The 13,930-nt window shown below is 35.1% G+C and overlaps 1 protein-coding gene across 1 annotated transcript in view; it reads right to left on the bottom strand.

The window, feature by feature from the left end:
* The window catches only part of LOC139727913 (uncharacterized), a 53,039-nt gene extending 40,539 nt beyond the window's left edge, over positions 1-12,500 (bottom strand). Inside the window, exon 1 of the mRNA XM_071638885.1 lies at positions 12,409-12,500. The gene's annotated coding sequence lies outside the window, so the exon portion shown is untranslated. The remainder of the gene's footprint in view (positions 1-12,408) is intronic.
* Positions 12,501-13,930: the final 1,430 nt, after the last annotated feature.

The following is a 13,930-nucleotide window of genomic DNA, read 5'->3' as shown; positions in this document are numbered from 1 at the left end:
ATATGAAGATACAGCGATTTGCTACTATGTTTCACTATATACTTAGATTAGAGCGATTCACTTCCTTTTATGATTTTTCTTCAGAACTCTTTTCCCATCGTGTTTAAGACATCTACTCTTTCCATACGGGTTAATGAATATTGCATAGCTAAGGAAAAACATAGAAGGATAAGATTGTATTTCAGAGTAAGTGCTGTTGATACTATCAAAATGGCGTGATGATCGATAATGCGCTGATGTCCCATATGCCAAGTTGTTTTTGATAGTATGTTGGATTCTGGGCCCGTTGTGTATGTTAATGTGCTGTCTTCTGATTGTATCATAAATCAAAGATACTGGTCCACGTATCTTTTGACCCAATGTTCCTATATGAGTGGAGAAAAGTACGCAGCACACTCCACACCCTAAACTTTGAAAGCGACTCAATCCAAAATGAGGCAAGTTGTCCACCAATCATAATTCACACCAACTGTCATCCCTGAACAGAGAGATATTGAAGTAAGTGCCATATTTCTGTTCTATTTCTTTTATTATTGCAGCGAACAGTGAGGAAAACAAGAAGGGGGTAAACTTGCGACAAGCTAGCCGTGATATCTCTTTTGTGATTAAGTTTCAGGTCGCACCACAGCGTGGCCACAATAATGATAATTTTCTCGTAAAGGACTTTTGTGGTAAGCGGGACATTGTTTGCATTGTATTACTTGTTTTCTATGTAGCCGATTTCAATTTTCTGATCCATTGTTCGCAACGAAACGCCTTGACACCTTTGATTCTAGTCTCTCATTCCAGCCGTTTTTGCATGTTTCTTTCCCTTCGCCCTTCATTTTCTCTCTCTCTTCTTTATTCCACTTTGCTCTCAACTGAATTCAATCAAAATTTGTACTTTGATTACCAGTAGAGGATATGTTCTTGATTTCTTGATCTTTTCCTGTTCTATTGAAACACTGCTATGTTTTTATGCACACATACACCACGTAGGTTATACAGGCATATTTACATGTATGTGCAAAATATTTTCCAGGATGAGATAACACACACCTTACATAAGCTCTCTTTATTTTCTGTCTTCTCATGTTGATGCATTGTAATCTGAGGATGATTCATCAAAACAGAGGAATCGTCAAACTTTTTTAAATAGAAACAAATCCAATGTACGTTGAAATTTTATCGAATGCATTCCTTTTCCCCTTCTTTCATAAGATGAATTGTCAGGAGATAATGATATCTCAAGAACAATTTATGATTTTGAATATCTCTTGAAAATATTGATCAACAAATATGCATTTTCGTATATAAAATCTTTATATCAGACTAGCATACAAAAAAAGTTATTAAACTTATTACTCAGTGTGTTATGCAGTCAGAGTATCTCTTCTTCCTTGCTTTTTTCAAAAAATTATCATTAGTGAACATGAATATAGCATTGACTTATAACATTGTTTCAGACAGATTACAGAGATATATGTTCTATTCCTGTACGTATAACATTGTTTTGTTACTGTAACTGTAAATTTTACAAATATGATCTGATTTGATTTGATTTGCTTTCTGCAAATAATAAGCCGGTTCGTAGTTCCACTTTGCACATTAGCAATAGAAGGTCAGTAATCCTTTTTGTACCAATACGCATGTTGGTCTTAAATTCACTGACCTAAGCATCTGTGATATAATGAGTCATTTAAACCTTATACTAAGTAAATGGTGCATGCCAAGGCATCCATCTGACAGCAAGCCTTAATTGAATTTGGTAATATTAACACACACACACAAAATAGGGTTGTCCCTTTACTCAGTACTACGCTTTATTTTGTTCGTATATGTCACTCTGTTGAAAATGAAACTGAGTATACTTGAAATTAATCTTGAACACGAGTGATACTGCGGTATGTGGGTTAAACTCAACAACAACAACAACAACAACAACAACAACAACAACAACAACAACAACAATTTTAAACCAGAAAAAAAGTTAGTTCCTTCACTATAATGGGAAGATTTCCTCATGTAATGATCTAGCGTCGTTTTGACTTCTCGACCAAGAGGTGATTCATTAAGGTAGTTCAAAATCTGGTAAAATGATTCACGACATTTTCATCTAGGGAATTTTCATAAGTCTTGTCCGATTTCTCTTCATTGTAAATGACGGCTACGTTGTTCGTTGTGAATTGTATTCAAACCCATTTCCCATTACTGTTAATGCTGTCTTGAATGATAATGTAAACCTCTAAGGGCTAATTACAAGTCTGAATGAGAGACGTCTTCTCTTGATTTGATCATACATGTTAGCGCCTTCCATGTCTTAATTAATGGCTTGGACTGATAACCTTTTATCTGCCCGCTAATATTTTAAGTGATAATAATCAAATAGTAATGTGCTTACCTTTTTGTGCTTTGTGTGTTTCTCACTGCTCATGCGCTTTGGTCTCCATATATGAATTGCTCTTACGATTGAGCGAAACAGATTTGAGTTCACATCAGGGCCTTTGCTTGCCAAGGCTCAAGGCGAAACCGCACACATGTAGTTGTTGAGAGGCAAGGAGAAAACCGATAAGTATTGGAAGAAGCACTCAATCAAGGGTTTTTTTTTTACTGACAGCAGTTTTCAGAGGTATGACGGATACCATGGAAGTGGTTTATAGTGAAATTAGCAAGACATGGTTTAAGAAGAGAGACGTCAAATTGATTAATGGATAATTTCGCACATTGCTATCAATTTCCTTTTTGCGGCGTATGAGCGGAGCTATCGTATTTCAACGGACAGGCTTAAATTCTCTGCATTTCATGGTTTGGTCTACATTTCCAAAGTGACTCTTCTTCTCGGTACACTGTATTACACTTTCCAAGGGCGATAGCCGAAATAGATGCATTAAAATGGAATTAAACGCGACGTGTTCAGTTTAATTTCTTAGAATTAGAGTATAAATCAGACAAACGGAATGGTTAAAGTTTCATAAAAGTAGAATCTGAGTTCAAAGAAAGTTAAGTAATTTGGAGAGTGTCCTATGATTTCAATAAACAGTGCTAGTAGTGGTGAAAGGATGAGCGAACCAGGTGTGGTTACTATAACACCTATCAGCTCCTCGGTTGGTTTGAGCACGTGTCTATTCACACCTTAACTCCCCGATTTTGACATGAAATCATTGGTATAATAACATCATATAAACCTGGATTTTGGTTGATAATTTGGCATTCTTATCTCTTCACACACATATACACACACACGCACACACACACGCGCGCGCATATATATATATATATATATATATATATGATATAGGCCTATATATGTATATAATATACACATACATGTATAAAGTAGTGTAGGCCTATTTAGAAAATAAGAAAAAAAAAGAAGACGATGAAGAAGAAGAAAATATATACTGATACATTTATGGGTCAAATCAGGGAGGTAGGGCTATCTTCCCACCTCCCTGGTCAAATCCTCCTCACGTTCAGAAATAAACAAGAAAGCTGGTAAATATTATTGTAGATAATACAAAGATATAAGGAACAAAGAAAATGTAAAAGTGTGGAAAATTAAACCCTCAGAGGGTCTGACGTAACACCTTTTTACTTTAAAAGAAACCTAAAGGACTTTGTAAGGTTATGATCAGAGTGAAAGTATCAAACTCATGCACACAAGCACTCTCGACTATTTAAAGTTGTAAAACTGAAAGCAAATCTGACTGCGAAACTATTTGAGCACCAGGCGTTTTGGTGATATGAACAAGGGTGTAAAATGAAAGTAATATTTAATCTCGCTTCTATGCAATCTCGGTTTCCTTTTTCTGGGCGCACAAAGAAGTTAGCGCAAACAGATACTCCGAACCCGTTAATCATTAAAAAGAGAAGCACGTTTGATCAGGACGTACGCTGTAAATGTTTGCACCTCACAGCACTGCACACCTTCTGCACTGTTGGTTACACAGTGAGTGGCGACATTTATGATGTAGTTGATGATAATTTATCTTATGTCGTAAGTTTACTCGGGCCATCTTCCTCGTCAATTAAATTAAATTTTCAAATGAAATTTGATTTCCAATAGCACATTTTTTTTTGTCGATACAAGGCCAAGGAGAGCAAGAGTCAAGCTCTACTGGTGAAGATGGTTCCCTTTATTTCCTACCTATATTTACATGATATATTCCTCTCTCAAAACTTATACTTTGAAGTACATGTATGTATTCCATCTCGTATTAGTGTTCAATTTTGCATTGCTTTATATGTTTTACTTCATCAAGATGATTGTACTCCATAATGTGTTTTGATGAATAGGAACAATTTGTACAATTCATGACATTTTGTTAACCTCTGGTATATATTGTATAGCAAACGGAATGCAGAAATAACTGAATTGAACAGAACTGAACTGATGCATCCGCACGTGCTAGCATAAAAAAAATCCAGTGGTGCGTGGATGTTGCTGCTCGCAAAATGCACTGCCGGTGAATGCCCTCTGACGAAAATACTGACGAAAACAAAACTTTTCTAAGCCCCCCCCCCCAAAAAAAAAAAAACAATAACAAAAAAAAAACCAAAACAAAGCAAAAACAACAAATACTCAAAAAGCGAAACGTAAGCAAAACAATAAACAGCTACAGATCAAATTGACTATAATCGAAACCGACCAAAAACAAAAAAAAGACGAAACAAAGCAAGGAGCGTCTGTTTTATGAGTTTACAGACGGATGTAAACAGGTTAAGCAGAGATGTAGATAGCGCTTTCCCCCTCTCCTTTGACTCCCCTCCCACATTTATCAATATGCAGGATACTTTCCTGTACATCTTTACCCTTACTCGTACCTTCTATATTACTGCACATAACAATTTCCACGATGGCTGTGTTAGGTCCAGTTTGTTTTAAAGATGGCGATCATGTTTACATAATTTTTAATCGTTTTCTGAAGCGCTAAAAGAGCACTTGACTGGGGGAAATGATATAATTTGCCTTTACTTGTCTCAGCTATAACATGTATAAGTACTGTACCAGATCAATTGAAGGTAATGACATGTGTACTTTTCATGAAGCATGAACATCATAGCAAAAATTCTTGTTAAAGTGCAATTCCCCCGTGCTCAAATCGTCTCTGTAATCATTATGAGGGAAACACACAGAAATGTAATGCGAAGAACGCAAGATATCAATGTTTATATTCTAAAGGAAACACAGATTTCTGTAATTGATATGTTCAGCGTAATGGAACAGTTTATCACTCATTAACAGCATCCCTTCTCGTGTTAGTGTGAGAATTTGGTAACGTCCCATATTACTGTTTCTGAATAGTTAACGAGAAACTTCAAAATGAATTTCCATAACTCAATTAATCTAGATTCAATTTGAATTAATCTTTTATCGCACTGTTAGATATTATCATATTAACGAAAGTCAACTTGAAAATTACGCATCTTTCCGCTCCTACATGTCCTACAGGGCATATTCACTGAAATGAATAATATTTTACTCGGGGCTAAGATTTCATATTGCTCTCATCCCCCCTCCCCCCATTACGAGTAATCAAGTTTCCCACAGAGTCTATTATGGAATACACGATGCATATGATGCTCATGTTTGTTACCTTATTAGATAACAATGTTATATTAAACAACAATAACAATGTGTGAATATTTGATGAACTTTGGGCCCATGCAATTACGTTGTGTTTATAGTTGTGTGAAATTATTTGTTGGAAATGAAAACATATGAAAATAAATGAAACGAAATCAAATGAAAAGAAATGAAACGAAATCAAATGAAAAGAGCTGTTCTGAAATGAGGATACCATGAATCAAAAACAAATACTAGATGCTTCGATGATAACCTTTTGCTGGAAGTCGCCCCATAATGACAGCAAGACTGTTTAACAATGATTTAACCCATTACTCGCCAAGCTTTGGTGGTTCTCGGACCTAAGACTGAATGAGCTGCATTTATGTGTGCCCATTCATATTTCTTCTACTTTTAAAAATTGTAGTAAAATACTACATAAAAGAGACCATTAGGTTTCTTTCATATCGAGACAGTTGTACATTCAAGTGAAGGTTTCACATAATCTGTAGGTCAACCTACATTATAATTTTTGTATTGTATAATTGTATTTTTTGGACAAAAATCTTTTGAGAAATATGAATAGAAATTAAGATTGAAATTGAAAAAACGTGTGATGCATCCTGCTCACACCGTTATTTTCTGTCCGTCTATGGTTGTGTTATATTAAATCTCACATGGAAACATATGAATATAATTGTGAAAAAAAGATACGTGATTTGAAATTGACATAAACATTATTCAAGAAGCGTAATAATGGGAACAATTTCACCTAATGCTTTAAAAACATCCTTGTATCACTAAAAGCATGTGAAACTCTTTAAAACTCCATAACTTTCTCATTTCATTTAATATTTTCTAAAACACTTCTGCCATTCTATTTGTCCGATTTTACTCGAGATATATTAAACCAAGCTGAATAAGATATTGTGTAAAATTACATTTTGAATAAAGTTTGAAAGCCTTCCAGCAGCATGACCCCTCCCCCTTCTGCTTTCTTCTCTGACCGTAAAAAAACCCAAAAAACAAAAACAAAGACAAAAAAGCATTCATAAATTCTCGATGCACTTGACTTCCTCGTAAATGAAACGTTGGCATAGTGGTTTATCCTAACTTCCTTGTACATCGCGATGATATGGTTAGTACTGTAATCTCCCTAAATCTTCTCGATGGGACGGCCAAGGATGGAAAAAAAGTCAGTGATAGGCAGGTAAGCTAACAAATGTTTCGATTAGATTAGAAACCCAGACCAAGCAATTAAGGTGTCAAACAGCGATTACTTAATCCGTGGCACGCGTTGGTGCTCGTTTAGAAGAACAGAAGATTATTACCATTTCATCCTAATGTCCTAGTCTAATCTTTCAGAAACTCACTCCGGTAATAAACTCGTCATTTTGGAGAACTTTAACTGGATTCTTGCCAACGAGTCCTTTTCACAAGAAAGCACGACTCGCCCTTCTTCTCTTTCTACTTCTTGTTCCAAGAAATTGTGGTGTGTAAATGAGCATGAAAGATTTTGCTTGTTTGTTGTTGTTGTTGTTGTTGTGCGAGAGAAGTAAGCGTATACCTCTGTTTTTCTGTACGTGCGTGTTTGTACGTGAGGGTTTGCTCAAATCCACGTGTACGCAGGACTGCATGCTCTAAATCAATAAAAATAGTAAATGTAAAACAATCACTAAATTTACACTTCAGTACATTGGATTCAAGGTAGTACAGTGCTTATGATCACAATCTTTATAAAGTAGTTGTTTTCGAAAAATGGGAGCAAAACATGACGCTATTTCATTTGTGATATGTTCAATGCAGAAAACCCTGAATGAATTTTAATTCGAAAAAAAGGTAAACTTGATAGTCTGGCTGTGTGTTTCCTCTCCCTAACAAACAAACAAACAAACAAACAAACAAACAAACAAACAAACAAACAAACAAACATAAAACAAAGACGACTGCAATGAGTAGATCTTCTGCATCCAACAGGTCTTTGTGATTTCATCACTGATGACTACAAAGCAAACACAGATTCTGGTTGTTGTTAGACCGTTTTATAGGACAATTTAACTCTTACATTTAAAAAGAAAACATTTGCTATCCATAGGGAAATTCAGCCAACATGCATTACTGATGAAGTGTTCTATGCCAAATGGCTAGTATAAAGAGGATGTCTTGGAAATGATCCAGATTTTCTTGGAAAGATCACGAACATGACGAAGTTACTTGTTATGTTCTCCGACAATGAATGGCATAACTCTTACATCGCTCGTATGATATAACCAAAACACAGTCAGGATGAATTCATCTGCAAAAGACAGAAAAATAGTTGTGTTTATTTATTTATTTTTTCTATTTTTCACTTTGGTAAAACAATTTTTTTTTAATTCCACAAAGAACTGATTCAATAGGAAAATACAAGCATTGCACAAACTGGCACATACGATATATTTCAATAAACAAACAATTTTAGAAAAGGAAAGAAATATGTTAAATCTATCGATTACATCTGTCGATGTCACCAACCGAATTACCCAGTGCGCCAGTGGTTCACGCATAGCATGATAATGAATGATAATCATAAGAACACCAAAGGCTCTTAAAATTGCCCTGATTTCGGCCGGCTTCGACTCAATTCGCTCGTAATTGCCGGAACAAGTACATGAGAGCTCTTTGGTGCTAAACGAATTTCAATTTCCATTTCATTTTTTTTTTAAATTTCCTTTTTCGACAAAAGTTTTTAGAAATTTCTTTCTTTGGTAGGCAAGTAAAACCATGTGAAATGAAAAGAGTGTACAATAATAATGGAATTTTGTGATTCTGGTCTGCTCAGAATATTATACTCTGTCCTTATACAGGCATTCTTTATCAGCATTCCTAGTTGATACATGATATGAACTGTAAGTCAAATATGCTTTCGACGCCTCTGCGTTTGTTCGTTTTTTGTTTGTTTGTTTGTTTGTTTGGTTGGTTGGTTGGTTTTGTGTGTGTGTGTGTGTGGGGGGGGGGGTTGGGTGATAATCACGGTGTGAAGTTGAAAATGAGTTCTGTCATGTGCTCTCACAAGTTCATCCCTCCAGTGACCATATTTGCCATTTCCTCAATTTTGCCTATACAAACGGTCTTGAATTTATATCATTCGGAAGTGGCTAACCAGCATGTTTAGATTGTCTTTACAGAATCTGATGTCTTGAGAGTGACAATGTCATTTTCAGCACTTTAATTTTACATGCGTGAATTTTTCTTCAAATATTCTAACTTCTTTATACAGCTCTTTTAAAGCAAAGTTCGACAAGTGTTTTTTTTTCACATAATGGCAGAATTATTGTTTCATCACAATAAGACATTAAATCAAGTTATGGGATTTCAAAGTATAACATTTGCCCTTTTATACAGAATAGCGATTTTGGTTGTAACCACACGTATAGATTAGCATAGATGACTATATAGATAAGGTGACAACGTTACTAGCTTCATTATTTTTTTCAGGGAGTTCGAACAAAAATATCAATATATTTTGGGCTTTAATTTAGGAACTAAAACACATTCTTCCTTTATTCTTCTTTGCACAGATGTCAGATGTCCGGTCTCCCCTTTGCTATTTCATTTTTTCTACTTCTCCTCCTCCTCTTCTTCTTCTTCTTGTCCAATTGTACCACGTCAAAGCTTTAATGCGAGCTATCCATAAGGTTTATTCTTTTTGATTTCATATAGAAGAGGAAAATAGACAAAAACTACTCTTTAGGTTTATATGAGATTTTGAGGCCTTACGTCATTACATATTTATTTGTAATTATTGTTCTAGCTACTATCATCATTATTTGGTGAAAACATTTTGAAGATTCTAATGAAACTCTTGGCATTATATGTTTGTCCGTTTGTTTTCCTTTTTGTTTTTGTCATCACCGTGAAAAGGGTGGATTTCACTTTCAACGTGTTCAAGCTGACCTCATGTACAGGGAACGGTCTCAGAATGATGCACAGTCCTACTTCCGCATTTCTTGGAACAGACAAAAGTGTGCAGGTGATAAGTCATTGGTGGAATCGTTCCTTTTCTCCTGTGATATCCCGATTAAATTTTGTACGAGGGTAGCTTTGACCTCTATCTGATCAGCAACGTCCCTGCCCTATCTATAATTGCGACTAAATTTTGTGCAAGATATCCCTACTTTTTTCGAGGCTCTATGCAAGGGGGTGTTTTTCATATTTTGGGTCGGCCAATGTGTTAAACAGATAACTAGAGTTAAAGGTGAAGGACATACAAACAAACGCGATGCACATCAGAGACAGCCACGACCGGGTGCGATGACTCTTTGATATCGTTTTGATATCACTTTAGTAGCAGCTATCTGTTTGGGCAAATGATTGATGTAAACCGCTGTCACGTGACTGAGTGTAAGCATGTGTCTACATACGAGGGTGCTTATGCTTGATAAGTAGGCTGCAAGCATTCAGTTACGAATGTTTACTTCTTAGTGTATGATTAGTCCCATGCACATTAATTTCCACGCAAGTGAATCTATACGGAGAACTTATCCTTCAGTGGGGAAAATAATCTTACGTATTTACAGTATACCACAGTTGATGTCATTGTCATTAATTTGCATGATGGTGCAGTGTGTTTCTTATCGATTTCATTATTTTGCAATAACGTGTTTTGTTCTATATCAACGCAATTTCTGTTCTTCTTTTAGTGTGGTTTGCTGTTGTTTTTTAAACCAACTTGAAGACAGGGTTGACAGTGGTTGACACTTTATATAAATACAATACTATCAATTGTTTATTTATCTTGTTACAGTTATAATCAATAACTTCCTTTCTAAACAAACGAGAATAGTGTGTTTGTATATCCTTTACATGTAATGTTTTCATATATATATATATATATATATATATGTATATAATTATATTGAAGCAAAGAAAGGGAAGGGACCAGAAACAAATGATAAATAGTGATTTGCTCAAAATTTTCACTATACATATATATATTCATAAACTTTGGACAGAAAGTTATTATAATGCCATCCGATAACATGTCAAAACCTATATACTCTACACCATTTTCTCATTCCACGCCAGTTTAAACACCTGTTTTGCTTTTATCATACAATGTAAGCCGAGTCAAATAAAACAAAAGAAGATATCCCATGGCGAAATAAAAGTAGAAAGAAATAGACAAATACTTTGATAAGGTCATCTCTATCGGAAATAATACATGTCTACATGTGCGCAGGTAAACCGATGAGATCATTCGTGTTAGATGTACGGTCTCCCCCTAGCTCTTTCCTCCTCTCTCCTTCTCTCTCACTCTTTTCCTTACTTTTTTTTTCTATGTCATATATCCGTAAGGATAGTTTGCGTTTGCTACCTGTACCAGAAAGAAGAGTCAAAGACGAGAAAAACATCTGTCACGTTTCTGCTTTGTTTCTGGGTATCGCATCCTCTGCAGTAATGTATTTATAAGCAGATTAACTCCCGATCAATGAACGTCACAACATCGACATAACATGCCCACAAATATGATGTAAAAAACATGCAACTCGGTGAAAGGGCTTACCTCGTCCGAAAGATCGAAGTAATATAATTCTGACAAACAGACAAACTATAATCTAACCACTAACCAACAACCAACAAGGACAAGAAAATGTAGTATCGAGACGGTTGGGGTTGGTACACTGGGAACATGCTCGACCATTCTAGGAAACTTTTCAAATGACTTCGTTCGAAATAAAAACTGGTTCATTAAATAGTGATTTTTTGTGGTTAATGATATATGTTCTGGAACCACTGACATATACGAAGGCTATAAAAGATGTTTATTTTTTCAAAAGAAGACATTTAGGGAAACTTTGTGTACAAAAAGGTGCTTACAGAATTTATGTTTTCAAACCAATAAACAATAAATCGAAACTTCCAAATAAAATAAATGCAAAGAGTTTTAGCTCTCTTAGCTCTTACAATGAAAGAAAACAGATGTGATACAAAATGCAGATACATGTAGTTGCGAGAGTACATAAATATTCTTGCTGTTTGACTTGCCTTAAGAGAATATGAAATTTAGAGCTTATCATGTGAAGTAGATTTTAATATGGGAATGAGAACAATAAATCAATCGAAAATCTTTTGATTGTAGTACTACTCAATCGAAGTTGACACTAATGACTATGGTGTTACTATACTTGGTTTGTTCCAAAAAGTCAGAAGAGACTTCTTGACTTGCCAGTGTGGAATAGCACCAAACTGTTAATTTATATTTGCTATCTTCACTTGTGCCGACTTATGAAGAAATCGATTGTATGGAAGCTTTGAAATAATCTTTGTTTCTGTGTAACGAAAATGATAAGTATTGTGCAACGTATTGAAGTTTTAATCAATACTTATCATTTTCGTTACACAGAAACAAAGACTATTTCAAAGCTTCCATACAATCGATTTCTTCATAAGTCGGCACAAGTGAAGATAGCAAATATAAATTAACAGTTTGGTGCTATTCCACCCTGGCAAGTCAAGAAGTCTCTTCTGACTTTTTGGAACAAACCAAGTATAGTAACACCATAGTCATTAGTGTCAACTTCGATTGAGTAGTACTACAATCAAAAGATTTTCGATTGATTTATTGTTCTCATTCCCATATTAAAATCTACTTCACATGATAAGTTCTAAATTTCAAGTGTAAATTTTGTTGTTGTTGGGAGGGGGCGTGATTGCGTAAGAAAGTGTCATTCATGTTCTTGGGAAATGGCAGGGTTGAACAACCATGCGAACAGGCCCGGAGAGAGGACAGGATCTTATCGTCTCTTCGACCTGTCGAACTCCAACCTCTTCGTATACTAAGTCCCTCCTTCCTCCCTCCTTCCTGTGCGCATCCCACTTACCACGGATTTCCTGACAAGAATTCCGACTTTCTACGCCAACAAACTGTCTTTGAGTGACCTACTCATGATGACTCCGAGGCAGGGGAAAAAGTGGGTCATAATCTGGTAGGCACTGCGTGCTCTTGCGTCTTCACAGTGTTTCCGGCGTTTTCTCGATCGAAAGCCTTCGTCTTCGCTTCTGTTTTTAGGAGAGTAACGATGTTCTTTGGTGGATATCTGTGGAAGATGCGGGTAAAATGGTGATGTTTTTGGTGATAATGAAAATAATGACAGTTATGCTGGTGATGGTGATATAGCAATCTAGCCACGAGAGCTCTTTAAACCTCTTCTTAGATTTTTTGCCTCAAGATATCTACCAACAATTAAATGAGAAATATCCGTGGTGACAGCCAATACAAAATTTGATGAAATTCGGCTTTTATCAAAAAACGTTATATGCAGTATTGCAAAAAATATATGATATGGGTGAATTTTCCATTTCTTTAGACTATCCTTAACCGTGTCGACGGGACTGTCAACCAAGTCAAGCTCTGCCGTATATACTTTGTGGCCAACTGTACGAATATTATGCATCTATGTACATTTCGGTTTTATACCATCATGAGGTGTTAATTTTTGTTGTTGTAAAGTATGGCATCACTTTATGAGAAAAAATGACTTCTGTCGTCTCAATCAGCAGTGTCTTTCAAACAATTCCAGACAAAAAAGGAATAGTTTAATTTCTTGTTTCTTTTTATATATATATATATATATATATATATATATATATATATACATATATATATATATGTAAAATATATATATATGTATATATGTATAATATATATATATATATATATATATATATATATATATATATATATATCGTTACTGATATTTGGTTTTGCATTGTCCTAAGCTTATTTTCTAGTTTTCTTGTATGAATAGCACCAGTGCGCTTAGAAACACCCGTATAAACCGCCATATAAATGCATTATTATTATTATTATTATCAATTCTATTTTATATTAACATTAATAGAATTATAGTTTACTCTGACATGTTCTCATTACTTAGTGGAAGAGAAAACTGGAAAAATCATAACCATTTAAAACAGCGACATGTATGTAAAAGAAAGGAACATCTCAACTTCCCATATTTAATTAAAGTGCATTCCGTATACCAAAACGTACAATTCGAATCCTTAGAATCACTAGCTAAAAATGCACATAATTTTCCCCCTATCCTTTCAGGATAGGGGAATCTAATCTATTTCCACAACTCTTCTTCAATGGTTTGTAAACTTTTGGGTGCAATATGTTAACACAATTACCAACATTCATCGTCTTGCGACATTGACTCGGAGAAAAGTTGATGACATTACCATATGTTGGTTAGATAGGATAATGTTCTTAGCACGTTGCACCACATGTCCGTGAGAGAGCACATGAAGTGCCCAACCTTTCTTAATGAAACTGAAAGCCTCAAGTGAATAATAGATTTGATTTCATTCGATTTGGGTAAGTTACTCTCTCTCTTTCTC

Source organism: Diadema antillarum, unplaced genomic scaffold (genome assembly GCF_040938485.1).
Source record: "Diadema antillarum isolate AM-2024a unplaced genomic scaffold, OU_Dant_1.0 seq00000160_RagTag, whole genome shotgun sequence".
In the NCBI taxonomy this organism is placed as follows: Eukaryota; Metazoa; Echinodermata; class Echinoidea; order Diadematoida; family Diadematidae; genus Diadema; species Diadema antillarum.
This window is presented reverse-complemented; position numbering and strand designations above follow the sequence as displayed.